The sequence below is a fragment of the Aulonocara stuartgranti genome (genome assembly GCF_965226115.1).
Source record: "Aulonocara stuartgranti genome assembly, chromosome: 3".
Classification (NCBI taxonomy): domain Eukaryota; kingdom Metazoa; phylum Chordata; class Actinopteri; order Cichliformes; family Cichlidae; genus Aulonocara; species Aulonocara stuartgranti.
Window position 1 is genome coordinate 67834449 of NC_138941.1, and position 12497 is coordinate 67846945.

Consider the following 12497-nt stretch of genomic DNA (forward strand, 5'->3'; position numbering starts at 1 on the left):
TAAATGAAGAAGCAATTCATGCCTTCAATTTCGATTTAGCACAACAAGACTGGAGTTTGGTGTATGAAGAGTCAGATGCGGACAAGGCTTATGACAATTTCCTAGATATTTTCACTATGTTGTACAATAAACATTGTCCTGTAAACAAACACAAGACAAAGAAAAAATATAAAGTCCTTGGCTCACAAAAGGAATTATTAATGCTTGCAAAAAGAAAAACAATCTGTATAAACAGTTTATCAAAGTAAAAACAAAAGAAGTGGAACAAAGATATAAAGCATATAGAAATAAATTGACTGATATTATAAGAACGAGTAAACAACTTTATTATAGAAGAAGATTATATGAAAAAAACAATATAAAAGGAACTTGGGATGTGTTAAACAACTTAATTAAACAAGGATCTTCTGAAACATCATATCCTGAATGTTTCATTGATGCAAATGGTGAAAATCACAACATGAGTAGCATTGTAGATGGGTTCAATAATTTTTTTTTATAAATGTTGGCCCTGAACTAGCAGCGGACATCCCGTGTCAAAAAAATGAAAATATCAGTAATATAAAATCAAATCTCTTTTCACTGTTCCTCTCAGCTACAAATGAGCAAGAAGTAATAAATATCACATTAAAATGTAAAAGTAAGTGTTCAATGGATTATCATGACATAAATATGTCTGTAGTTAAACAGGTTATTCTGAATATTGCTAGTCCCTTAACATACTGTATGTCTGCAATTTATCATTTCAGTCCGGTTGTTTTCCAAAAAAAATGAAAATTGCGAAAGTAATACCACTATACAAAAGTAATGACAAACACAGTTTTACCAGTTTTAGGCTGATAATAAATACATGATATCATTTCATTCATTTCAAAGGTTTATTTGCATGACGCACAAACAGAGACAATTGAAAGGTACAAATGTGCATGACACGAATTCAAACGTGTTGCAGATGTATGTCACAAGTTGATCTGGCTGTAGGCTGTGGCACTTGGCCAGAGGTGGCGCTGGTTGACTCGAGTCCATGTTAGTGCACAAAGTAAACTGCTCGCTTTAGTTGTGAAGCAAAAACGCTGAATTCGGAGAAATAAACCGTGCGAGGGGAACGATAACGACGACAAGAGTCTCCCGATCGTTTACTCTTGCTGTCCTGTGAACAACATCGGCGTGGTGTTACTTGTTTGCTGTTTTCGCGATCGCGTCGCGCATGAGGATATCACCAGGTAAACTCGCCACATTTTTAAACATTTTGTTGTTCAACAGCATCAAGACTGACGGAGTGTGTTTGAGACAACCTCACAAGTGTCACAGATGACACATTTGGCGTTTTTTTGCTGGTTTGTCGGTAGCAGCTCCTGAAACGCAAGACTGCCACACATCTGTTCGACCAACGCCAGTCGATCTAAACGCCAGTAGATCTGGAACACCGGCGCCCCCCGTGTGCGGCAGCCTGTTACAGCAGCTCTGCTCATTCTGAGTTTCTTTCTTTCTTATTTTTTTCTTCTCGTAATTTTTTTTATAACTAACGTATTAGTAATTAGACTCTGCAACCATGTTCTACCATTTTGTGCTAGTTCTGGTCGTTTTTCTTAGTTTATTTCTACTTTTTTCACCCGTGTCTGGGGACCCAGAGCAGGAATCCTTTGTTTACAGTAAGGATCAGCTGTTAGCGCTGCGTCCCGCAACGGTACTGCCGGCGGACAGACCCGACATTCCCAGCGAGCTGAGGAGGAAAAGACGGGGGTGTCGTGCTGGGAAGGAGCGCCGTCGCCCGTGAAGGAGACGTTATCGACCATCTCTTCCTTCTGTAATTATTGGAAACGTAAGATCTTTGCCCAATATGATGAATGAGCTCACGTCGCTAACCTGGTCACAGAGGGAGTACCGGTTTTGGCACAACACCGGCAACGTAGCATCATGATGCTAACGGAATCATGGCTAACACCGCTAACTCCGGACACGAGCGTGACACTACTGGGATTCCAGATGCTGCGAGCGGACAGGACGAGAGAGAGCGGTAAGAGGAAAGGAGGGGGACTGACAGTGTTTGTGAATGACAGATGGTGTAACCCCCTTTCACATCACTGTGAAAGAACAACTCTGCAGCAGAGTGGGAGGTGATCTGTGACGACCACGGAGAGGACATTGACAGCCTTACTACATGTATTACTGACTATACAACACGTTCTCACTCCCAACTCGTCAAACGTGTGACGCATGGTCAGGCTCCCTCTGCTGCACTTATGGACGCGCAGGGTACCCCTCTCGCGTCGGGAATTGACGTGAAGGGTCCTCCGATTGAAGAGATTGCCGCGGAAGTGCCTTTTGTTGGTATATTTAGACATTTTCCAAATCACATTGTAGTGACGTATACAGAACACAATAAATTATATAATGTAAACAACTACCTGAAAAACAGGTAGAACAATACTTTTGTATGGTTTATTGCATTTACGGAGGGAGTGATGTATGCTGGGTAATGGCACAGCTAGCTACTGGGTGGCTTTATTCACCCGCTTCGGCTGTTATCAGTCCATACAATGGGCGTTATTAGCACAAATCAGTCCCATAGATATGGGTCATCTCCTGCTAGATTGTTCAGAAGGTTGTTCTCATCCATCCAGATGGAGGATCACTAACAGGAGCGTGGAAGACTCCAGAATCCACTCTGGCTGCAATCCGGTGGATATGCAGTGTGTACAGGTAAGACCATTTAAACGGACAGCATTTATAGAATGACTATTAAAAGTCAGCGAGTGTCAGTAATGTTAATGTGGTTATCTTAGTAATACACCGAGTGCTAATATAACAGCTTTAAGATGCATTTGTAGATATTATTACGTGTTTTACCGTCTTTATGGTGCTAGCTTAAAGTTACGGTGTAAACGTTAGCTTATATTGGAGGAAAGCTGTTACTGGCTAAACGATGTTAGCACAGAAATATTAGCTTCTGTCATGACCAGTGTTGGGTAAGTTACTTTAAAATAGTAACTTAGTTACATTACTAGTTACTTCTCTCAAAAGTAACGCCATTACTTCAAGTTACTCGTTACTTTCAAAGTAACTAGTTACTAGGGAAAGTAACTTTGGTTTTACTCAGAATTCTCTTGTTAATGTGTTGCTTCCATAACTTTGCCAGTCTTCTAGCTTGCTTACTTGCCACAAGTGCACTGTGCCACCTACCAATAGAAAGGAAAAGATAATGTGCATATTTCCACGAGAGAAATCCTACATCTGGACCGTCATTGACTGCTGCCATGATTCCAGCCTACGTCACAGCGTCACGTGCGCCTTTTACATCCAACACAAAAACTGCAGTCGTGGTGCTTTCAATTGTACTCAGAACTCGGAAATGCTGCCTTCTGAATAGGAAGATGTAGGCAACACCAGACTGCAGATGAGCTGCATACAGGGCTGGACTGGGACAAAAAAATTGTCCCGGGCATTTTGACTAGAGACCGGCCCACCATTATAGGAAAAATCATAAAGCCTTTGAATGAAAATAAACACTGTTGTGACAGTGATGTACACTGTTCTGATGTTATATATGCATCAATCTATCAATCGTTTGTTGTAAGATTCAGATAATTATTTTTTAAAAGCTAGACATTTTAAATGAGAATAAGAAAGAAAAGTATTTCTTTGTGCCCCCCTCTGCCTGTTAATGCCCTACCTGCCCCCCTGGCAAAACTTTGCTAAATCCGCACCTGCACAGTTACCAGCTGTCAGCTACCTAAAAAAGGATCCTGGGGTTATTTGTCTCTCAGAAACTGTTCATAACTTCCCTTCAACTCATTCATGTCACCTAAAAGGTAAACATGTTTCTCCATCACAGCTCTGATGATCCAGTAAGGACATCTCCTGGTTTCATCTTCATGTTTCCCTCTCACCAGATAACCAAACCATATCATGACCAGCAGGTTTACAGCTGTGGCTCCAGCAAACATCAGCTGATACTAGAAATTAATATTAAATAAATTCTAACAACAGCTGATCAAGCTTAAACTGCTGCTGTTGTTTAGCGCGACATCCGCTGGCTTCCTCTTTCGGCGCAAAGTGAGCGATAAACAAACAAGAGAGCCGATCAGCTGATCATTGATCAGTTTTCATGATTGAAGTAGAAACGGGAGAGGGAGGGGGGAGAATGAGAGAAGAAGAGGCAGCTGTGCAGCAAGACACAGAATAACTCCAGCTTTGTGCCTTTTTCATTGTAGCTGAATTACGGGACAAACTGTTCCGCGTAATATTTTCTCTGAATACCAGGCGGGACGGTTGGCAACTCTAATAACTTATGAACAAAATAAAGTTCAACATCATTAACTTCATAGCACCCACCCAGCTGTATAGAAACTCCGTCATGCTAGCTAGCACGCAGTACGGAAAAAGTCAGCATAACGAAAATAAACTCCACCTAAACTTGGTTCATATCTGACCCAGAGAGACTGCAGGTCATAACTTCTTACCTGAAGTTCAGTTCACACTTGGACCGGCGGCCGCCTCGGGTCTCTTTTCCTCCCTTTCCCTCATCCACCTGCTGGCCTCCACCACTTGCTAATGTTACTGAATCTGTGGAAGCTCCGCGATAGCCACCACACGAAGTAACGAGTAACGACCCTATCTAAATCCCAGTAACGACTAACGCGTTCCTGATTTTGGCATAATAACTAGTTACCGTGCTCGTTACCACAATAATAACGTAGTTACTGTAACGCGTTACTTAATAACGCGTTAGTCCCAACACTGGTCATGACTGATGAAGTTACTAGTTAATAAAGTTTCCAGTAAAGTGTTTAATCGCAGCCACAGACTGACAGCAAATATCTCGATTAGCTTCAGTGCATCTGTAATAAATATGTGCAAGTTTCAGTGCTTCGTTTAAACTGTATGATACTTCTACTGACCCAGGGTCAGTGTAAAATACAATCCTAGCTGTGTGAACAAAGCCTGGCTCCTTTAATCCTGCATGACAAACCTCAGGATGCAGGTTATTATTACTCTTTCCTGCTGGCACACCTGTCACACCTGAGAGTCTGCTAGAAACTTACAGTGACGTGGACATCATGCAAAGACTGCCAGACTCTGTAATACTGCAAATGATCAGTGACTCAGGTTAACACTAAACTTTAAACGGTACCTCTGTGTCTCTGTGTGCTGAACATTTAGGATTGAGTCAGGCTGCATTGACTGTGGGACTTTAATGTGTTAAAAGCAGGTTGAAGACGGCTCAGAAACATTTGAAGATTAAAATTTAGCATTATGGCTGCTGGTGGTTTGTAAAGCCTCTACTCAGCTGTATTTTTGTTACTAATTTATGTTTGTTGTTGTTTAACACAGATTTCAGAAGAGCAAAGATGCTTAATAGTTTAACTAGATTTCATTTGTCAGTGTGGGACTGCTGAGTCACCTGAAGAACTCATTTCATTCATTCTCCACATGATGTTCATTTACAGAAATGTTTCACAGGAACTGATTTCTCCCAAAGGGTGAACTAGTGTGTTTCCATAGATTACCTCTGTATGAATGTACTTCTTAAATGAAGGCAAGTGTTTGTCCTTTTTTGTTCCTCAGGTACAGTACGTGATATCAAGGGCAGGCGGTCAACACTGGGGGTAGACAAGAAGCAGACGTACTTCCAAGAGGGAGCTGCAGTGAGGTCAGAGGTCAGAATCTGAAACAGCTCAGGTTTATATTTTAGAGGTTATAAAAAATCAAAATGTATTATTTAAAGAAGCCTTTAAATAATAGTCATAATTATGATTATTATAAGAAATATCAAACATTTAAGTGGATTTTCTGTTACACATATCGTGTTAGCCCTGCAATAAACTGGCAGCCTGTCTTTGTCCTGTATCAGCTGGGATAGGCTTCATCCTCCCGCGACCCTGAACTGGATACATTGTATTCCAATTATGTAATCTGATCATTTACAAACTCAAGGTATCTAATCAAAATGTAAGTAATAATTATAAAATGCAGAAATAAGTGTGACATAAATGTAAATGTGTGAGCTGACATAGAGGACAGCTACATGTAGTCTGAAAAACCTTTGTTGTCAAGTTTGCAGGTATATCAGCACGAGACATTCTTGCATAGAAGAGACGTTAAAGTCTCTAACTCAGTGAAGCATTATTGGTCCCGTCTGTTTGGATAAATATAGTAAGTTGATGTTTGTCCATTTATTGACACATTTTCTTAAGTGCTTATCCAGTTCAGGATCACAGTGGAGCTGCAGCTGGATATGTTCACTAAATAAACCTTACAAAAGTTAACAATAAACCTGCATCCATGTACGTTGTTGTCCACAGGATGAGAAAATCAAACTGGAAGACTGTGGAACATGTTAATAAATGTTTGTGTGTTTATGCCTGTGTCTTTCACAGGAGGCGCTGGAAGGTTTCCCTAATAGTTCCTGGTGAATCAAAGCAGAACCATAAAGGTTGCTGGACTGCATGATGGCCTTACCCCTGAGCAGTCATCCTGTTAAAGGAGGAACCAGTTAGAAGCTGTTTTCAAAGTAGCTGAGCAGATTTCATCTCAAGTAAGCGATTAACTGTTTGTTCATCTGTTCTGCCACTTAAAGAGCATTTAAGGACGTCTTTCGAGTGTCCAGTTGAATTAATTCTACTGCCTCTCATGGTCATTTGTTATTATAGACATACTTTTCATGTTCATCCAGCTATTTAGTAAATTCTATCTATTTAGTAATATCCGTCAGCTATAAAATGTAATATAAATATAAAAATATCTAAATATCTCCTGTCCTTTATGTTTTAATGATGTAAGTCTGTTTACATTAGCATTCCTCACATATCAATGAGATGCTGTACAGTACAATCCTACTGACACAGCAGAGGGATAACGACGGCTATTCAACATCGTTACACGACACATTCGAGCTGCATGACGCAGACAAAGTGACTAAATCATCTTTTTGTGGTTTATTGTCTTCAAACTAGCAGACAAAGCCGATGGCAGAAGATGTCGGAGAAGAACTTCAGGCCGTGGACTGAAAAGGTATTTTTTTCTTGTTATCAAAGACATTTGGAGTGACGGCTTCTGCAACTGGTTGTGCTAAAGTAAAGCTTACAGTCTAAGAAACCACAGTGTTGATATTCAGCACAAAGAGAAAAGCTCACTTGTTTGAATTTATTTACAATCATAGTTTTATAAATTCTGACTGTAAACAGCTTTTACAGCTTTGATATTGTTTGACACTCGATATCAGGTTTAATTTAAAGGTTTCTGTGTCCCAATGAGCCATTTACACTGACCAGTGTCAGTTTAACTGTAACACATTCATTATTTAGATTCAACAAAGAAATAACTGAATGTAAAAAATGGCAGCCCTCAGGCAGGTTTATAGAGATATATGCATGCATTATGAAATTTATGTATCCCAGATAATTGTTATTCATCTAGTCATGGCAGACCTACCTCTTCCTCCCAAGTTAACTGCAATCCAAAAGAACTAGTGGGGCTATTTACACACTCACAACCAGTGTGGGGTAAAAAGAGCCACCAAAAAGCTGTCAGCCACAGATGTGCTATAAGAGTTAGAAACTCTACTTATGGAGAAACTTTCTAAGCCTAACAGGGGACAGGAACTCCTGCCCAAATAACATGATATAACCCCACATACAGCCCAGCCATAAAGTGAACCAAGTCATTTAGTTAAAGACAGCATGGGACCAAATGCATGTAACCAGCCTGCACCAACCTGACATTTCTTCCTCCTGAATTAAATGAATGAATGGATGAAAGTTAAATGACTACAAACCTAAAGCCACTAGTTCCCACACTGGAGCTCCCTTTTTTTTTTTTTTTTTTTTTTTTTTTGGCCTGTCCCGTTTGGCTCTTTTGCCATCAGAATTGTTGTCTAAAGGCAAAGAAAGATGCCCAACGGATTTACTTTACCAAACTGACCATCCCAGCCTTGCCGTAATGGTCCATTTGATTCACCTTTTATTGTTTATTTTATTTTCACTTGCTGAATACGGGACAGACTTGACTGGGGGAAAGAAGGGGAGAAAGAAAGAGGGAAAGAGAAACAGCTGAGAAGAGGGACGGGGGAGAAGGGCAAAAGACAAAAACCAACAGAACGGGCAGAGAAAAAAAATGCATATATCAATCACCTGGATCACCTGCTGAGAAAGAAAAAAGAAAGCAAGCAGAAGAGAACAAGAGTAATAGAATAAACAACATCACAATGATATATGGGAATATGACAGTAAATACTAAATGTTAAACATTATTGTGCAGCACATAAGATCAACAGAACACAGTGTGCTTTGAGGTAGGAGCCAAAAAGGGTGTAGTTTGTGGGTGTGATCACCCGTGTGTACACCTGTGAGCATGGACGCGCTTGTTTTTTGTTTTTTTTAAAAGGTTCCTTCATGTAATAATCTGCTAGAGGGTGTGGGGGGGCCACAGCCCCGTCCTCCAGGGCGTGAAGCAGGTATGGAGGAGATCAAAACTCCAGACATCCAGAGGCCCCCAGAACACAAGAGACCAAGGAAGACCAACAGAGGGGCAGCTGCGCCACTGTCCCGGAAAGAGCTGAGGAGAGTCCCAGATGAGGGCTCACTCAGCAGCCGCGGAGCAGAAGCCAGGGGGAGTTGCAGTGACGCGCCCGTGAGCTCCGCCGGCAGCCAGCTGCGCCTGAGTGACCGAGCCCCAGGCCGAGAGGCCGGGGGCACCCCACCTCCGAAGTGGCCCGAGCGAGCCCCAGGCTCCAGGCCCCGATAAGCGGCCGCCAAGGAGTAGAGATGGCACGATACCACTTTTTTATGTCCGATACCGATACCGATATCATAAATTTGGATATCTGCCGATACCGATATGAATCCGATATGGTGTTTTTTAATCAACAAAACTGTTTTTTAAATATCTTGCTGCATTTTGTATAAGTTCATACTCAAGTTTAAAACAACAACTACACTAAAGCTATTCTGTTATACCTGTATGCAAAAAAAAATATTTCATAGTACAGCAATACTGATCAATCTAATAAACTTAAACCTACACCATCCTCCCTATTCTGGTATTTTAAAGAGTACTTAGCATAAATATTAAGCAACCTAACTAATAGGGTTCCAACTCCCAGCAACAACAAAAATAAATAAATAAAAAATAGGGAACCACCCCTCACGCTCCACCTCATGATGCTTAATCGACGTAATCAACCTTAATTTGATGCAGTGTGAAAAAAAAATGCACAGAAATCAATTATTTTTCAAGAAATATTAAATAGATTCAACATCTTTCTTCAACAAAATTGCAGACTGCACAGATGGTACCTTCCCAAAGGAAAAAGTAGTATAGCTTACTAGGGTATATTAGACTTAATAGTTACTATATACAGTAATGGACTTCTATTCATTTTGCATCAAATTAAAACTTTGGCTGTCAGATAATTATTTATTAAAAGCTCGACATTTTAAATGAGAATAAGAAAGAAAAGTACGTCTTTGTGCCCCCTTTTCCCTGTTCATGCCCTATCGGCCCCCCTGGCTAAACTTTGCTAGATCCGCCCCTGCACAGTTACCAGCCGTCAGCTACTAGAAAAAGATCCTCGAGTAGAAAGTAATATTAAATACATTCTAACAATAGCTGATCAAGCTTAAACGTGCTGCTGTTGTTCAGCCGATGGTTTCCTCTTTCTGGTGCAAAGTGGGCCAAAAGCAAACTAGAGACACGGACTCGCGACAGAAAAGCCGATCAGCTGATCGTTAAGCAGTTTCATGATTGAAGTAGCAGCAAGAAGAGGCAGTCGCTCCATATATCGTTTGTTAAGCTTAACGCAGGAATGCTTTACAAACATTCAGAGATGGACTTACACACTTGCTTTACTTCTCTCGGGATAACTTTGTCGGAGATGAAATGCCGGGTTGCTAGCGAAGCTCCACATGCTATCCAGACCACTGACAGGTCCCGCATGCCACAGCCGCTCTATCACGTGATGCATACTGCTCCGACGTGCTAACCTGAGGTGAGTTACGGCGTGTTGCAAGTTTTGTGAGGTGCTTTCGTGATATTTAATGGATCGGATTACATTTTTTATTTTTCTCCGATATCCGATCCAGTAATTTAGGTCAGTATCGGACCGATACCGATACGTAATATCGGATCGGTCCATCTCTACCAAGGAGTGAGCCGGTGTGTACCTGGACGCCCATCCCCGGACACAAAGAACCACCAACGCACCGATGTCTGAGGGGGTCCGCCACTGGCAGGGGAAGTGGTGGTAGGGGGAGATAGGCCTCCAAACCTTGGAGGGCCTGAGATGTCCCCAGAGAGGTGGCGCCTGACACCCAACCTGACATATAGACACAGACATACAGGCACACACAGATACAAACATCCATTCCCACCCTCATGCTCTCATATGCACTTACTCCACACTCAACCAACGTGGAGACAGACATAAAGAGACGTTGTACACACGATCACACTCCCCAAGCGTACTCTACAAACACTACACACTGGAGCTCCCTGACACTGTGTGTTAACCGTATTTAGCTTGTATCAACAGTTGTAACAGGCTAAGCCACCTGAGACACTGCATTGAATTTGTTCCTGTCTTAATGATTTCAGCTGACTGGTTTCAACTCAGATGTTCTGCTTTTTCCTTTCAGTAGATCAAAGCAGCTCGTGCTCCTTCTGCTTCCAATTTAGAAGAAGAAGAAGAAGAAGGCGAAGGCTTCAGCGAAGTGGCGTTCATGGTCTCAGTGAACAGTCACGGTCACACACTGCATGTGGTTTTAAAAGCAACATGTCTGTTCACCACAACAATGGAGATGTGTAATATTAGTGCAGCTACGGTTTGTTCTTGAACATCAGGGGCCCGTTCTTCGTACGTCGCTTACTACATCCAAGATCAAATGACACATCCAAGACCAAATCATCACGCTAACCGTGAGCTCGCTAATCCGGTTCTCCGAACACACCTGCTGTTGACGATTAGTACAGCTGGATGAAGTAATGTGAGATCACTGGGTGTCGTAAAAGGGGCTACGCATCGATAGTGGAAACATTGATCGGCAACCCTCTGATTGGTCGGCGAAAATGTCGAAGGAGCGCGCTCGGCTCGGTATTTTTCGGCAGCAGAGCAAGAACTCTTGAGTGAGGGATTTCAGGAGTTTCAGAGTTTAATCAGAACACAAGGGAACACTGCAAAGGCTGCAAAAGCAAGGAGAGAGGGCTGGCAGAAAGTTGCTGACAAATTAAACTCGTAAGTAATTTAATAATAACAATAATAATGGAGTGGATTTATATAGCGCTTTTCAAGGCACCCAAAGCGCTTTACACTGCCACTATTCAGTCACTCTCACATTCACACACTGGTGGAGGCAGCTACGGTTGTAGCCACAGCTGCCCTGGGGCAGACTGACAGAAGCGAGGCTGCCATATTGCGCCATCGGCCCCTCTGGCCAACACCAGTAGGCGGTAGGGTAGATTTATCATATCACACCATATTATCCAATATTATATTACATTATATTATAATATGTTATATTATATCCCCTTTCACATTAGAGCCACAACAGGACCCACTAGAACATGGGAACAAGTAAAAGTGAAATATAAGAATATTCTACAGAATGGTAATATTTATCACTTATATTGCTTTTCGTCTCTAGGAAAGAGACCCTGGAATACTCTGTTTGTTTGTTCATAACCGCAACCAAGAAAAGGGCAGAGCAAAAAAAGACAGGTGGTGGTCCTGCACCCCCTCGTCAACAAGTTGGTTAAGTAAATAATACCACGGGAATATCGATATCTCTCAATGAGCACACTGTCGCGCTGAGCTAAAGGATCCTGTCTATCCCGCAATATACGCTGAATTCTGAGGACTCTCCTTATCAATCTTGCACCTTCCGCAATGGGCTGCTCGCGTAAACGGACAGGATATGACTGCGACAGACTTCCCAAATCCACCTTCGCTTTTATAGCCATGGTCTCTCATCTTGATTACACGAAGTAATTTACTATTACTACTCTGAAATATGAATTACATCTGTAATAATCACATACATGTAATAGAATGTTAATAGTACATTTCCCTTTTTTAGGAAATGACCTGTATGTATCTGTGTGAAATCAATAAAAGGATCAGGTGCTGCATTATCTTTAGTTACATTGATGTTATTTATTTATGGTGAAACAGTGGTGGAATATCGCTGTTGCTTTCGTATAAATGAAGCGGACATACCTGCGTGGCCGCGATCTAATCCTGTTTACATAAAGTAAACCTGCTCCCGAGCAGGTTTACGCTTACGGCTCTGTTGCTATGACAGCAAGTCCCGGATGGGCTTCGGGGAACCGAACGATCCAGGATCACGCGAAATCGACAACAATCAAATCCAGCTAACTTACTTAGCGAGGTACGAAGAACAGGCCCCAGTTCTGTTTTCTACTTTGATCACTTAGACCAAAAAAGTGTTGTTTTCAGATTCTTTCTTTTACATCTATAAACCACCTGTTCATTTTTTTTATTA

At 41.7% G+C, this 12497-nt stretch overlaps 1 long non-coding RNA gene across 3 annotated transcripts; it reads left to right on the top strand.

The window, feature by feature from the left end:
- The first annotated feature begins 981 nt into the window (after positions 1 to 981).
- On the top strand, positions 982 to 11898 carry LOC309696291. 3 transcript variants are annotated; one of them, XR_014273410.1, is made up of 6 exons: positions 982 to 2017; positions 2625 to 2703; positions 5569 to 5660; positions 6381 to 6538; positions 6957 to 7014; positions 10638 to 11898. It is a non-coding gene; the product is annotated as an uncharacterized lncRNA (long non-coding RNA). The 3 variants fall into 3 exon arrangements; XR_014273411.1 differs by having other exon boundaries at positions 6960 to 7014; positions 10635 to 11898; XR_014273412.1 differs by having other exon boundaries at positions 983 to 2017; positions 10635 to 11898.
- Positions 11899 to 12497: the final 599 nt, after the last annotated feature.